This window comes from Eriocheir sinensis, chromosome 53, assembly GCF_024679095.1.
Source record: "Eriocheir sinensis breed Jianghai 21 chromosome 53, ASM2467909v1, whole genome shotgun sequence".
NCBI classification, from domain to species: Eukaryota; Metazoa; Arthropoda; class Malacostraca; order Decapoda; family Varunidae; genus Eriocheir; species Eriocheir sinensis.
The window spans coordinates 9,109,916-9,126,166 of NC_066561.1; the positions used below are offsets into that span (position 1 = coordinate 9,109,916).

Below are 16,251 nucleotides of genomic sequence, written 5' to 3' on the forward strand. Positions count from 1 at the left end.
TTATAGGAGACAATGAAAAGTTGAATGGAAGAAGTAGAAGGCAGTAGAAGGAAAAACGAGTAGTGAGTTGAACGGAGAGACCAAAAGGAAGAGCTGGAAGGGAGATAAAGGTGTAGATTATGGGAGACATTTTTGTTTTTTTACAGCAAAGGAGACAGCACAAGGGCACAAAAAAAGGAAACTATAAAAAAAAGCCCGCTACTCGCTGCTCCCGTAAAGAATCCGAAGAGATGGCCGAACAGATTGAACAGATTGAACACATGAAGGCAGCGGTAGGGGAATTAGGAAGGGGAAAAAGGAGTAGCGATATGAATGGACAGGGTCATAGGGAAGAGATTAGGGAGGAGGAGAAAAAGTTTTAATCATGGGAGACAAAAAGGGAAGGATTGGGAATAGGAAGTTTGAAGAGAAGTAGAGATATGATAAAAAGGTCAAAGAGAGAAGTTTGGAGAAGGGAGATAAGGGAGACAGATGGATAGGGGAATAGGAAGGATGAAAAGGAGTGGATAGAAAACGGGATGGGAGATAAGAGAACTAATAGAGACAAGAGAAGGAGACAGATGGATAGGGGAATAGGGAGATTGAAAAGGAGAGCATAGAAAACAAAGATCAAAGGAAAGAGACAGAGCAAGGGAGATAAAAGAGAACTAAGAGAGACAAGAGAGGAAGGGATGGATACAGGAATAGGGAGAATGAAAAGGAGTTTAGAGATGAACGGAGAGATAAAGAAAACGAGAATAGAAGGATGGAGAGGTGAAACTGGAGGAATCAAAGGAGACGAGAGGAGGAGAAATGGAAAGGGAAGGAGAAAGGAAGGAGAGGAGGAATGAGGGATGAATGGAGGTTTGGAGAAAATTAAAATATTGATGAAAGGAAAATGATGGAGGAATATACGAAGATAGAACACAAAGGAATGGATAAAAAGGGAAGTAGGAAGAAAAGGAGTAAAGAATAGATGGAAATATAAAGAAAACGAGAATAAAAACAAAGCTGAACAAATGAATATATTATGAAAGGGGGGAGAAGGGAAGGATGGGAAGGGGGGTAAGAAGGAAGATGAAGAATATATTAGTAGAGGAGGGAAATGGGGGGAGGAGGAAGGAGGAGGAGGAAGAGGAGGAATATATAGGAAGAGGAGTGAAAGGGAGGGATTGGGAGGGGAGTAGGGAGGGAGGGAGAGGAGGGATAAAGAGGAAAGGGGAGAAGGAAGAAGGGGAAGGGAGGATTGGGAAGGGAATAGAAAGGAAGGTAGAGGAGGAATATACAGATAGAGGAGGGAAAGGAATGGATGGGGAGGGGAGTAGGGAGAGAAAGGAGGGAAACAGAGGGAAGGGGAGAGGAGAGAAAAGGAAGAAGGGAACATACAGGCATAGAAGGGGAAGGGAGGAATGGGAAGGGAAGAGGAAGGAAGGTAAGGGAGGAATAATGAATGGGGAGGGGAGTAGGGAGAGAAAGGAGGGGAAAAGAGGGAAGGGGAGAGGAGAGAAAAGGAAGAAGGGAACATGCAGGCATAGAAGGGGAAGGGAGGAATGGGAAGGGAAGAGGAAGGAAGGGAGGGGAGGAATAATAGATGAACGGTATTACAATGAGAATGAAAGTGAATCCCGCCGCGGAATGACCCCTTCCAGCGGTAAGGGAAAGTCTGGGAACGGAGTGAGTGTATGTAAGTGAAGGGAGAGGATGAGTCAGGGGATTCCAGCACTCACCCCAATGCTATGAGTCCCACTTCGTAATGCAGGAGTTAACCAGCATCTCTATTCTCTCATAACTTTCACTGGTAAACCTTGGAGCATCATTTTTCTGTATTTCCTCTTGCCTACGACTTGAACTCTTTCGTGAGGGGAGTTGTAATAGACCCTTTTGAACTTAGTGTGGTAATTTTCAAACATTTCTTACTGTGACCTTTATTTATATAGCGCCGGTAGTCTCTTGAGAGGTCAATTGAACGGCCCCAGTTCGTTAGTGGCGCAGGCGAATTTAATTTATAGTGGCTGCCGTGATGTATGACTTGCTTGGCCCATGCTGCCGCCCCCACCCCTGATATATAAACCAAGATCGTATTAGATATCAAAGCCATTAATGAGAAAGCTAGTTGATACTGTGGGGGTAAAATGAGAGGAGAGGAGTGGGGAGAGTGAAGAGGAATAAAGGAGGAGGAGGAGGAGGAGGCGGAGGAGGAGGAGGAGAAGGGTCATTCAGTGTTCAGCGGCCAGGCACGATATTGTCTCATTGTCTCTTAAAAGGCAATAAAAAGTGTGTCGAGGCGGATCTCTTGATAATGAACGCTCTTGAAAGTTTACCGCTACCCGCTCGGCCGTGGCTGTGACTAACTGTATTCGTGGTGTGTGTGTGTGTGTGTGTGTGTGTGTGTGTGTGTGTGTGAGTAGATGGAAACAGTTTATAGATAGAAGATATAACCAGGTAGAAGGAGATTAATAGGTAGACAGAGAGGCTTATCAAAATAGTTACTGATTTTAGACCTACGTAGGGAAGAAAAGTAGAACAAAGTAGACTGACTGATAGATATATAGATAAATAAGATAATTAAAATAAAATAGATATAAATATTGTTGTGTATAGTTAGATGGATACATAGGTAGAAGAAAGGATAGAAAGACAGAGAGGTAGATTGATAGATAGATAGATAGACAGACAGACAGACGGAGATACACAGACAGACACACAGACAACAATTAAAGGCAAGCAAACAGGTGGACAATTGTCAGTCAGAAACACACACACACACACACACACACACACACACACACACACACACACACACACACACACATTCTCCTATTTGTGTGCGTAAGAAAGAATCGGATATTGTGACAGACAGATTTACCGACAGACCGATTCTCTCTCTCTCTCTCTCTCTCTCTCAAAATATCTCTAGTTCTTGCAGTGTTCTCTCCCTCTACCACTTTCTTCCCTTCCTCCCCTCCCTCCCCTCTTCCTCCTCTTCTTCCTCCTCTTCCTCTTCCTTACTCCCTCATTTTCCTCATTTTCGGAAGCCGTCCTTGTTGGGTCATTCACCTTTTTACTCCTCCTCCTCTTCTTCCTCTTCCTCCTCCTCCTCCTCCTCCTCATGCAAACTTGCCGGAGGGGATGAAGACAAAAGGAAGGGGCTGTAAGAGGAGGAGGAGGAGGAGGAGGAGGAGGAGGAGGAGGAGGAGGAGATGGTTGTGGTTGTGGTGGTGGTGATGATGATGTGGTGGTGGTTCTTTAGTTTTGTGGTTTTGAGAGAGAGAGAGAGAGAGAGAGAGAGAGAGAGAGAGAGAGAGAGAGAGAGAGAGAGAGAGAGAGAGAGAGAGAGAGAGAGAGAGAGAGAGAGAGAGAGAGATCCTATTAGTATTAGTTCCTAGTTGGCAAAGACATTCTCTGTTACTATAGGTGGAAATTATGTCTATACCTTTCTGTTCATCATTTACAAGTATCATTTTCCTCCTAGTTTGTTTTCGCTTTATTTTCTAATACACTCGAATTTCACGCCTTCTTATTTTAGAGCTGAACCTTTTTTTTCTGCGTTCCCTGTACCGCTCTTCACCAGAAATTGACCTCTCATTATCCTCTCGTTTTTTCTGCTTTTGTTTGGTGTAGCGTCAAGCGTTTTCTTTTTTTTTTTTTTTCGTTTTTGCCCTTAAGCTTCCTCCCTTGCTGTAAAAAAAATACTTGGGATACGCTTCTCTAGTCGTTTGGTTCAAGCTCGCCATCACTAAAATTCTCAAGTTCTTCTCTAATCATTTTCGAACCATTTTTTATTTTTTTCTGTGTTTACTGTACAATGCATGGGAAACGTGTCTAGAGTCATCTGGTTCAAGTTCGCCATCACTAAGATTCATAAGTTCTTTTCTAATCACTTTCGAATCGTTTTTTTTTCTGCGTCCACTGTATACATGCATGGGAAACGTCTCTCAAGTCATCTGGTTCAAGTTCGCCATCACTAAGATTCATAAGTTCTTTTCTAATCACTTTCGAATCGTTTTTTTTCTGCGTCCACAATATACATGCATGGGAAACGTCTCTCAAGTCATCTGGTTCTTTTCTAATCACTTTTGAATCGTTTTTTTTTCTGCGTCCACTGTATACATGCATGGGAAACGTCTCTCAAGTCATCTGGTTAAGTTCGCCATCACTAAGATTCATAAGTTCTTTTCTAATCACTTTCGAATCGTTTTTTTTTTCTGCGTCCACTGTATACATGCATGGGAAACGTCTCTCAAGTCATCTGGTTCACTAAAATTCATAAGTTCTTTTCTAATCACGTTTCAAGGCTTGCTGCGTATGTCAAAATTGCGCATCTCTTAACTCTTGCACTCTTACCTTGTTGTATACTTATTTTCCTTACTATGACTTGGGTGATTTTGGTCAAGTCATTGCTTTTATTGTGGCTGTTTTTCCACTGTCATCACTCCTTACTCGGGCCTTACGTCAGGTTTTAAGGCTTGTACACCTCCAGGCAATACTATTATCCGTCAGTATCAACTCTAAGTGAGAATCCTTCGAATATTAAGCTAACAATATCACTAGTTTTCAGTATCCTATCAAGTCGAAACGAGAATCCTTCGAATATTAAGCTAACAATATCACCAGTTTTCAGTATCCTATCAAGTCGAAATGAGAATCCTTCGAATATTAAGCTAACAATATCACTAGTTTTCAGTATCCTATCTAGTCGAAACGAGAATCCTTCGAATATTAAGCTAACAATATCACTAGTTTTCAGTATCCTATCAAGTCGAAACGAGAATCCTTCGAATATTAAGCTAACAATATCACTAGTTTTCAGTATCCTATCAAGTCGAAACGAGAATCCTTCGAATATTAAGCTAACAATATCATCAGTTTTCAGTATCCTATCAAGTCGAAACGAGAATCCTTCGAATATTAAGCAAACAATATCATCAGTTTTCAGTATCCTATCAAGTCGAAACGAGAATCCTTCGAATATTAAGCTTACAATATCATCAGTTTTCAGTATCCTATCAAATCGAAACGAGAATCCATTGAATATTAAGTTAACAATATCATCAGTTTTCAGTATCCTATCAAGTCGAAACGAGAATCCTTCGAATATCAAGCTAACAATATCATCAGTTTTCAGTATCCTATCAAGTGGAAACGAGAATCCTTCGAATATTAAGCTAACAATATCACTAGTTTTCAGTATCCTATCAAGTGGAAACGAGAATCCTTCGAATATTAAGCTAACAATATCACTAGTTTTCAGTATCCTATCAAGTGGAAACGAGAGTCCTTCGAATATTGTTTTCAGTATCCTATCAAGTGAAACGAGAAACAATATCACTAGTTTTCAGTATCCTATCAAGTGGAAACGAGAATCCTTCGAATATTAAGCGAACAATATCACTAGTTTTCAGTATCCTATCAAGTCGAAACGAGAATCCTTCGAATATTAAGCTAACAATATCATCAGTTTTCAGTATCCTATCAAGTCGAAACGAGAATCCTTCGAATATTAAGTTAACAATATCACTAGTTTTCAGTATCCTACATTTGATATGACTTTCGTTCGAGGCGATATTGAGGATGCTGAGGTTGAGGACTGGACCACACATTGATTATCTGTGCCTAGAATGTTTGTTAGAATGGTCACATATTTATCTTTTCTCGGCTTTCCTCTTTGCTTTTCGGAACTCGTTGGTTGAATTGTCATAAACTCTGTCAGTAAGGATTATAAAGTCATTTCTGAGCCTTGAGATTAGTGTAGTGTCACCCAGCCGACGCCTCGCAGACTCCTAATGTTCTTATGTCGTAAGTTTCACTCTAACCGAATCAAATCATAAATTATCTGTCCGTAAGAACGATAAAGGTATTTCTGAGCCTTTGTAATAACTGTAATCTCACCCAACCGGCCTCTTGCAGACTGTATGTTCTTGTTATTTGTTGTAAGCTCCACTATAACCTTAGGCCATAGAGTTCTCCAACCCTTGATAGTCTCCCCTTCAAACTTAATCACATCGTCAAGGCATTGCAGCTTGACGCCTTGGAATCATTGCAGTCAGCCTTACAAGCCCAGCGGTCGTCTTCTGTGAGAAAAGAGTGGTGGCTTTGCAAGGGTGTCTGTGAAAGTCTTCTTGGGCTGATGGAGGAAGTTGAACCGTCTTTAACATTAGTGATCATAAAGAGACAATTAAGGGCGCCAGTGGTAAAAAAAGAAGTTCTCATCTCGGTTTCTTTGTGTTTTAAATTTGTTGCAACTGTTATCAAGCACATTATTACTACATTACTACTATTACTATTACTACATCGCTACATTACTACTACTACTATTACTACTACCTCAATGAGACTTCTGATGATTGCTTCCCATTGGTGGCAGTATGCGTAGACACGGATGGCAGTGCTCACAATGATGGGTTGTCGGTTCATCAGCACATTGACGCTTGGATCGCTACTTACATCCTCAGTGAAATTTCTGTTGATTGCTTCCCATCGATGGTAACTCATAGGCAAGGGCGTTAGTGCTCTCAATGACGGGTTGCTTTCAGTTTTCCAGGACATTGACGCTTGGATCACTACTTACTTCCTCAGTGAAATTTCTCTTATTGCTTCATATCGATGGTAGATCATAGGCAAGGGCGTTAGTGCTCTCAATGACGGGTTGCCTCAGTTTTCCAGCACGTTAACGCTTGGATCACTACTTCCTTCCTCACTGAAATTTCTGTTAGGGGTTGTTATGATTGCTTCCAATTGGTCACAGTGTTTTTGTTATTATTATTATTATTATTATTATTATTATTATTATTATTATTATTATTATTATTATTATTATTATTATTATTATTATCATCATCATTCCTGTGTATGTGTTATTTTAGATTTGTATTTATTTATCCCATACAAGTTAATTTATACGTTTCTAGATATGTTTATTTTCCTCAGAGATTAAATTACGTCTATTCTTATTTATCTATCAGCAAGGAGTCACTATTTCTATATCTGCTTTACATTTACCTGTGTTAATTATTCTTACAGGTAGCTACGTCTGTTTGTGTGTTACCTGTGAATGAATCGGAGGACGTCGACGCCGATTGGTGAGTGTTAAGTATACATGTGTGTGTGTGTGTGTGTGTGTGTGTGTGTGTGTGTGTGTGTGTGTGTGTGTGTGTAATTTATGCCATTCATGATGTACTGCTGATAATAGAACGTGATGCCTCTCTCTCTCTCTCTCTCTCTCTCTCTCTCTCTCTCTCTCTCTCTCTCTCTCTCTCGCTGGACACATTACAGTCATGGTCTTATAAATAGCTTTCTACCCTCAAGCTTTCTCTCACTCACTCACTCACTCACTCACTCACACACACACACACTCACTCACTCACTCACGCACTCACTCACGCACTCACTCACTCACTCACGCACACGCACTCACTCACGTTTTCTCTCCGCCACGTTAGAAATGTAGTTTTTTTTCCCCTCCATTAAGATTTATCACAGTTGCCTCCTTCTCCTCCTCCTCCTCCTCCTCCTCCCGATTATCTCTCCATTTTTCATACTTTCCTTTCATCCGCTGTCACCTGTTTGTCTTAATTATTTAATGGCAATAGTTTCTCCTCCTTTCTTACTAGAGAGAGAGAGAGAGAGAGAGAGAGAGAGAGAGAGAGAGAGAGAGAGAGAGAGAGGGAGAGAGATTGGTTTGTTTAATGAAGAAAAAAAAAGCTGTGAAGAAAAACACTATTGAGGGCATTGAACTTGTGCTTTATTTTATTATTATTATTATTATTATTATTATTATTATTATTATTATTATTATTATTATTATTATCAGTCTTTGTGTTAGTATTACTGCTATTATTGCTACCAACATCACCATCACAATCATCACCATCATCACCATCATCACCACCAACACCACCACCATCATCACCAATACCACCAATACCACCACCACCACCACCACCACCACCACCACCACACATGTACACGGGAGCATCTCAGTTACTTCACAACCACATATTTGCCACACCCAAAGTAACCAACCACACCCACACCCTTCTCCTCCTCCTCCTCCTCCTCTTCCTCCGCCTCCTCCTCCTATGGTGCCTCTGTTACGCCCTCCCTCCATGGGCTGTTTTGTAACCGTTCAGCGGACACGTAAGACCAAGGGGGAGAGAAAAACTTTACTAATCACGTTTGTTATATCTGTGACCTGTTAGAGAGAGAGAGAGAGAGAGAGAGAGAGAGAGAGAGAGAGAGAGAGAGAGAGAGAGAGAGAGAGAGAGAATTAAATAAATAAACAAATGAATACATAGATAAAGAAAAAAAAGACAAAGAAGAAAATAAGAAAAAGATAAAGAAAAAAAAGACAGAAGAAAATAAGAAAAAAGCGAGAGAGAGAGAGAGAGAGAGAGAGAGAGAGAGAGAGAGAGAGAGAGAGAGAGAGAGAGAGAGAGAGAGATTATTATAGATAGTAGAAAGTTGGGGTTAATGGCACCATTCTACGCCTTTGGTTTAAATTATTTCTTTAGGCTGTTATTCTGCTGCTCACGAGACTTTCCAGAAGCCTTCCACCTTTAATTAGAAAACCCAAAGGCAAATAGAAACCGGTAACTGTGACGTTATTCCTACAGGGCAGAAGCTCTTAATGTTTTTATCACCACGCCAAAGCTTTTTATTTATTTATTTTTTTTTTTTTTACAACTAAGGAGACATCTCAACGGCACACAACCAAAGGAAACAGTAATAAAAAAGCCCGCTACTCGCTGGTCTTAAAACTAGTAATATATCGTTCCCTCCACGCCTCCCATGCATATATAGATGAGACTCGCTCCCAGGTTTATTAATGGTAAACCTAACTAGACTGTAAAACACTAAAATAGATATAGGCGATTGTTTTCCATTTTTCATTAACTTTACTACCAGGGTTCACGCTCCCCCGTGTAAATACTAACGCCCCCACCCCCCAAGGGTAGCGCGTCCCCTTGTTTAAGAACCGCTGCTTCAGAGTAAACAATCACATAAAAATAACGTTGATATTTAGATTCATAGGCATTGCAAATATTAACTTCATTTGGAGAGGAATAGTTCATTGGTTTGCAAGACACAGACATCATCATCTAATACATGATTCTGATAATATTCCAAGTCATTGTACAAATAGCAGCATTAAGAGAGAGAGAGAGAGAGAGAGAGAGAGAGAGAGAGAGAGAGAGAGAGAGAGAGAGAGAGAGAGAGAGAGAGAGATTTAGTAAACAGAATGCTAAAAGTTTACGTAATAGATAGACAGAAGGATAGATCGATAGAGTGGTTTAGTTGATAGAAAGGGAAATGAGGCAGAGAGAGAGAGAGAGAGAGAGAGAGAGAGAGAGAGAGAGAGAGAGAGAGAGAGAGATCACTTAATAACCAAATACTTTCTCTCGTAAGATTTTTCCCGCTAATCATGTCGAAGGGTTTGCATAATATTGGCGACATCATTCAATATATTCCGTCACGGTGAAGCAAAAAACACAAAATACTCGGAGGTACACTTAATAATGATCCACTTTCTCATAAGACAGTGATTAATATCGAAGGGCTGACATATTAAAGCCAACATTTTTATCATATTTAATTGGCGACATCATTGAATATATTTCGTCACGGTGAAGCAAAAAAACACGAAATAACCGGTAGTACACTTAATAATGATCCACTTTCTCATAAGACTTAGCCTGTGATTGACTTCGAAGGGCTGACACATATCCAACACTTTTATCATATTTAATTGGCGACATCATTGAATATATTTCGTCACGGTGAAGCAAAAAACACAAAATAACCGGTAGTACACTTAATAATAATCCACTTTCTCATAAGACTTAGCCTGTGATTGACTTCGAAGGGCTGACATATTATAGCCAACATTTTACTCTATTTCAAGCCTCCATGGAAGTAGATATAAATACTATCTGTAGAACCAAGACCCTTATTATTAAACGTATCGATCTCCAAGTTCGACAATTTCCCAAGGCTACAGAGAAGATTAACTGGGCTTTCGTGGGTGAGTTTCCCCTTCCAGACGCATAAGCCGTGTAAAACTATCTCTGGGATCACAATACTGTCCATGAAGAGCCCAGGAACTTCCGCGAGAGGCTTATTGAACGGGTGAACTGAGGTGCTGATATGGTTAAAAATATATGCTTTAGAATCTTAAGTGTGAAAAATAGCTCACTACCACTGCATTCCGGACGTGCTGGAGAGAAAGCTTGAGTGAGCGAGTAAGTGAGTGAGTGAATGAGTGAGAGTAAGTGGTTGGTGAGAGCAGGATAAAAATAGCTCACCACCACTGCATTTTGGACGTGTTGGAGAGTAACCGTGAGTGAGTGAGTGAGTGAGTAAGTGAGTGGTGAGTGCAGGATTCAGGTGGGTAATCGTACGTAACTGGTTTGCATAAGAGGCACGATCATTCTTGTTTATTTATCACAATATTATCGGTTTTTGAAAAGGAATTATTCACGTTAAAAGTACTAGTATAAAGAGTATCATAGTATCATATATCCCATGACCTAACCTTCCGTAGTAACATATCATTAATTGCTAACTTAAAACTAATCAATCAGGCTATCTATTCTTTGACGGCCATTCCTTTGTATTCCTTTAGAGAGAGAGAGAGAGAGAGAGAGAGAGAGAGAGAGAGAGAGAGAGAGAGAGAGAGAGAGAGAGAGAGAGAGAGAGAGAGAGAGGGGGGACGGGCCTGGGGCGACCACCAGGCCCCTGAAGAAAGCCTACCGGCGCTACAGGCGAAAACGTAAAAAAAAAAAAATAATAATAATAACAATAATAATAACAATAATAATAATAATAATAATCCAGCCCTCTCGTCCAATTGTCCTTTCTCCTCCAGCTTGTCCTACGGTTTCATTTTGCCTAATAACACCTCACAATTCTTCATCATCAAAGAATCACCCTTGCGTATTTTGCCTTACGGTTGACCCTATACACGATTTCACTCTCTCACCCATGTCACTGTCACGCACATCACTTATCTTATGCACGGCTGATCTCGATACCGTCACCCATTCACCTGTTTACTCATTCGTGTGTCATTTTTAGCCACGAGTGACGAGCGTTGTGCAAGCTTGTGTGTGAGTGGCCAGCATCGTTCAGTGTACTTTTCTATGCATGGGTTATAGTACTTTATAGTTTTATGTATTACTCTTTAACTTGTATATTAATTTGTGGGCTATATGCGACTTTAAGCGAGTGTTCTTGTGAGTGAGCAGAACTTAGTACAGTACCCTCATCGGCAGTATCTTTTAGCATAGAACTCTTCGGCAGCATTTCTTGGCATACATCCTTCTTAGGCAGCATCTCTCAGCATAGAACTCTCTTAAGCAGCATTTTTTTCAGCATATAACTCCTAGGTAGCATCTCTCAGCATAGAACTCTCTTAAGCAGTATTTTTTTCAGCATATAACTCCTAGGTAGCATCTCGCATATTTTGCATCTCTCAGCATGGAACTCTCCTAAGCAGCATTTTTTTCAGCATATAACTCCTAGGTAGCATCTCTCAGCATAGAACTCTCTTAAGCAGTATTTTTTTCAGCATATAACTCGCATATTTTTCAGCATATAACTCCTAGGCATCTCTCAGCATAGAACTCTCTTAAACAGCATTTTTTTTCAGCATATAACTCCTAGGTAGGATCTCTCAGCATAGAACTCTCTTAAGCAGTATTTTTTTCAGCATATAACTCTCTTAAGCAGCATATTTTTCAGCATATAACTCCTAGGCAGCATCTCTCAGCATAGAACTCTCTTAAGCAGCATTTTTTTCAGCATATAACTCCTAGGCAGCATCTCTCAGCATAGAACTCTCTTAAGCAGCATATTTTTCAGCATATAACTCCTAGGCAGCATCTCTCAGCATGGAACTCTCCTAAGCAGCATTTTTTTCAGCATATAACTCCTAGGTAGCATCTCTCAGCATAGAACTCTCTTAAGCAGTATTTTTTTCAGCATATAACTCTCTTAAGCAGCATATTTTTCAGCATATAACTCCTAGGCAGCATCTCTCAGCATGGAACTCTCCTAAGCAGCATTTTTTTCAGCATATAACTCCTAGGTAGCATCTCTCAGCATAGAACTCTCTTAAGCAGTATTTTTTTCAGCATATAACTCTTAAGCAGCATATTTTCCAGCATATAACTCCTAGGCAGCATCTCTCAGCATAGAACTCTCTTAAGCAGTATTTTTTTCAGCATATAACTCTCTTAAGCAGCATATTTTTCAGCATATAACTCCTAGGCAGCATCTCTCAGCATAGAACTCTCTTAAGCAGCATTTTTTTCAGCATATAACTCCTAGGTAGCATCTCTCAGCATAGAACTCTCTTAAGCAGCATTTTTTTCAGTATATAACTCCTAGGTAGCATCTCTCAGCATAGAACTCTCTTAAGCAGTATTTTTTTCAGCATATAACTCTCTTAAGCAGCATATTTTTCAGCATATAACGCATTTTTTAGCATCTCAGCATAGAACTCTCTTAAGCAGTATTTTTTCAGCATTTTTTTCAGCATATAACTCCTAGGCAGCATCTCTCAGCATAGAACTCTCTTAAGCAGCATTTTTTTCAGCATATAACTCCTAGATAGCATCTCTCAGCATAGAACTCTCTTAAGCAGTATTTTTTTCAGCATATAACACTCTTAAGCAGCATATTTTTCAGCATATAACTCCTAGGCAGCATCTCTCAGCATGGAACTCTCCTAAGCAGCATTTTTTTTCAGCATATAACTCCTAGGTAGCATCTCTCAGCATAGAACTCTCTTAAGCAGTATTTTTTTCAGCATATAACACTCTTAAGCAGCATATTTTTCAGCATATAACTCCTAGGCAGCATCTCTCAGCATAGAACTCTCTTAAGCAGCATTTTTTTCAGCATATAACTCCTAGGTAGGATCTCTCAGCATAGAACTCTCTTAAGCAGTATTTTTTTCAGCATAGAACTCTCTTAAGCAGCATTTTTTTCAGCATATAACTCCTAGGTAGCATCTCTCAGCATAGAACTCTCTTAAGCAGCATATTTTTCAGCATATAACTCCTAGGCAGCATCTCTCAGCATAGAACTCTCTTAAGCAGCATTTTTTTTCAGCATATAACTCTTAGGTATCATCGGTCACGGTAAAACCCTCTTAGCTTAGGTTAGGTTTGGTTAGGCAAGCTTGGTCCCTCTGTTATGCAAGTTGTACAAAATCGGATTGTCACGTGATTCTTAAGTGATAAAAGATTCCGTTCCGTTCCGTGCATAACATGTACAATGTTATGCACGGAACGGAACGGAATCCTCTTATCACTTAAGAATCACGTGACAGTCCGTGCATAACACCTCCCGTCACCCTCCTTCCATTCTCTTCTTCCCTTCCCTTCTCTTCCCCTTCGTCATATACTTTTCCTTCCTTCTCCTCCTCTCAATACTTAGGTTATGTAGGTTTGGTCCCTCCTTTGACCCTCCTTCCATTCCCTTCGTTATTCCTCCCTTCCTCCCTTCCCCTTTCCTTCTCTTTCCCTTCGTCGTATACTCTTCCTCCCTCTTTTTCCTTTCAATACTTAGGTTAGGTTTAGTAGGTTTGGTTCCCTTCACCTTGCGTCCCTTCCCTTCACATTCCTTCCCTTCTCTTCGTCTCATACACTTCCATCCTTCTCCTTCTTCCCTTCCCTTCACTCTCCTTCCCCTCCCTTGTCTTATCCTCCTCCTCACTTCTCTTCCTTCCATTCCCTTAAACACCCTTCCTTCCTTGCGTCCCCGTTCACTCCTAAATCTCTCTACGTCGTGTCCTTTGTGACCGTGAGTGGCGAGGCTTACGCGGGCTCGTCTGAGGGTGATGTAAGTGTTGCCAGACGCCGCCACGACAGCCAGGGAAAGGTTACTGGGTGGGATGTGGTAACACTGACTGGCGGCTCGGCATAACGGGACGCTGAGAGAGAGAGAGAGAGAGAGAGAGAGAGAGAGAGAGAGAGAGAGAGAGAGAGAGAGAGAGAGAGAGAGAGAGAGAGAGATTGTTTGTTTGTGATTGTTTTCTATATTTTTTTGTTGTTTGTTTATTCCTACTTCGTTTTCTTTTTCCTCCTCCTCTTCCTCCTCCTCCTCCTCCTCGTCCTCCTCTTCTTTTTCACCCACTTCCTCCTCCTCCTCCTCCTCGTCTTCCTCTTCCTCGTCCTCGGCCTCCTCTTCCTCTTCTTCCTCCTCCTCCTCCTCTTCGCTTTATGCTGTTTTACTCCTCTTCATCTTCCTCCTCCTCCTCCTCGTCCTTCTCTTCTTTTTCACCCACTTCCTTCTCCTCGTCCTCCTCTGCCTCCTCCTCGTCTTCCTCTTCCTCGTCCTCCTCTTCCTCTTCTTCCTCCTCCTCCTCTTCGCTTTATACTGTTCTACTCCTCTTCATCTTCCTCCTCCTCCTCCTCCTCCTCCTCTTCTTCTTCGTTTTACTTGCTTTCGTCTCACTTTATACTGTTCACTACCACCTCCTCCTCCTCCTCCTCCTCGTCCTCCTCCTCCTCCTCCTCCTCCTCCACAGTGGCGAGGCAGGTAGCTGTACAGCCTCACCTGAACCACCTTCACTCTCCCTTTCACTTCAGGTGACTCAAGCATGTCGACTCTAACCCTCCCCCCCTCCTCCTCCTCCTCCTCCTCCTCCTACCTGTTTGTTCCCTTAGATGCAAACTCTTAACTTCGTCCTTCTGTCGCATGCGCAGGTGGTGTTGATGGTGGTGGTGGTGGTGATGATGGTGGTGATGATGTGGATTGTCAAGTATGAAAATTATGGTGTTGGTGAAGAGAGATGATAAGTGTCTTGCCTGGTTACCTCCCCCCTCTCCCCCCTTCTCTTCCCCTTCTCTTTCCCCCCTCACCTATTCCCCTTCCACCCTTCCTCACCCCTCACCCCAGTCCCCCTTCCCTTCCCTCCCCTTCCCCTCCGAAACCTGGTCACCTCATTTCTCAGGTTAGGTTAGGTTAGGCAGGTTTGGCCCCTCCCTTCATCCGCCCTCCCTTCCCTTCACTATCCATCCCTCCCTTCACCCTTCTTCCCTTCCCTTCCCTCTCCGTCTCTTCCCTTCACCATTCTTCCCTTCCCTTCGACCCCCTTTCCTTCCCTTCGTCCTCTACTTTTCCTCCCTTCTCTTCTCAATACTCAGGTTAGGTTGGGTAGGTTTGGTCCCTCCCTTAACCCTAGCTCCTTCCTTTCCCTTCCCTTCATCTCCCCTTCACCTTCCCATCGTGTGATAGTCCTTTTCCCTTCTCTATAGTCAGGTTAGGTTAGGTTTGGTCCCCCCTTCACCCTCCTTCCTTTCCCTTCCCTTCATCTCCCCTTCACCTTCCCATCGTGTGATAGTCCTTTTCCCTTCTCTATAGTCAGGTTAGGTTAGGTTTGGTCCCCCCTTCACCCTCCTTCCTTTCCCTTCCCTTCATCTCCCCTTCACCTTCCCATCGTGTGATAGTCCTTTTCCCTTCTCTATAGTCAGGTTAGGTTAGGTTTGGTCCCCCCCTTCACCCTCCTTCCCTTCCCTTCGTCATATACTGTTCCTCCCTACATCCCCTTCCTGCCCCCCCACCCTCCTAAAGTTAATAGCCTCAACCTGGTCACTCTCTCTCTCTCTCTCTCTCTCTCTCTCTCTCTCTCTCTCTCTCTCTGTCTGTCTCTGTTTCGTGTGTGTGTGTGTGTGTGTGTGTGTGCTAGATTTGAATGTTCAGTATCATGATCGAGTTTCCTTGCATATTTTCCCTTCCCACAACTATTCCTGGCGGTGCTGATTGTGTAACTGTGCGAAATAATGCAATATAATGATGCTACTACTACTACTACTACTACTACTACTATCTCGACTTGTAATAAAAAAAATGATAATAATAATAATACTGATAATGGTAAATGCTAATAGGTTTCATTCGTTTGTGTAAAGTAAAGATTGAGTTTTTTTTTTTCCTCTTCTCAACGTACAATTTGTCTTAATGTTGTTGTTGTTGTTGTTACCTTTTGTTACCTGTTGTTACGCATGTGTTCCCCTTCGCTGCCTCTCGTTACCTGTTGTTGTCACCTGCCTCACCGTGACGCCGCTGCCTCTGTCTCACGTAACATATATTCACGCACAGGTTTGGCGTTACGGTCTGCTCGTGTCACTTATGATGTGTTACGCTCCGACACACACACACACACACACACACACACACACACACACACACACACACACACACACACACAGAGTCAGCGCTTTCTTTTGTGGTTGGGTTTTTACGTTCAAGTCTTTTTTTCTGCGT

The 16,251-nt window shown here is 41.8% G+C and overlaps 1 long non-coding RNA gene across 1 annotated transcript in view; it reads left to right on the plus strand.

The window, feature by feature from the left end:
* The window catches only part of LOC126983339 (uncharacterized), an 89,595-nt gene that overhangs the window by 20,212 nt on the left and 53,132 nt on the right, over positions 1 to 16,251 (plus strand). The window contains exon 3 of the long non-coding RNA XR_007735803.1: positions 7,000 to 7,058. This is a non-coding gene — a long non-coding RNA (uncharacterized LOC126983339). The remainder of the gene's footprint in view (positions 1 to 6,999; positions 7,059 to 16,251) is intronic.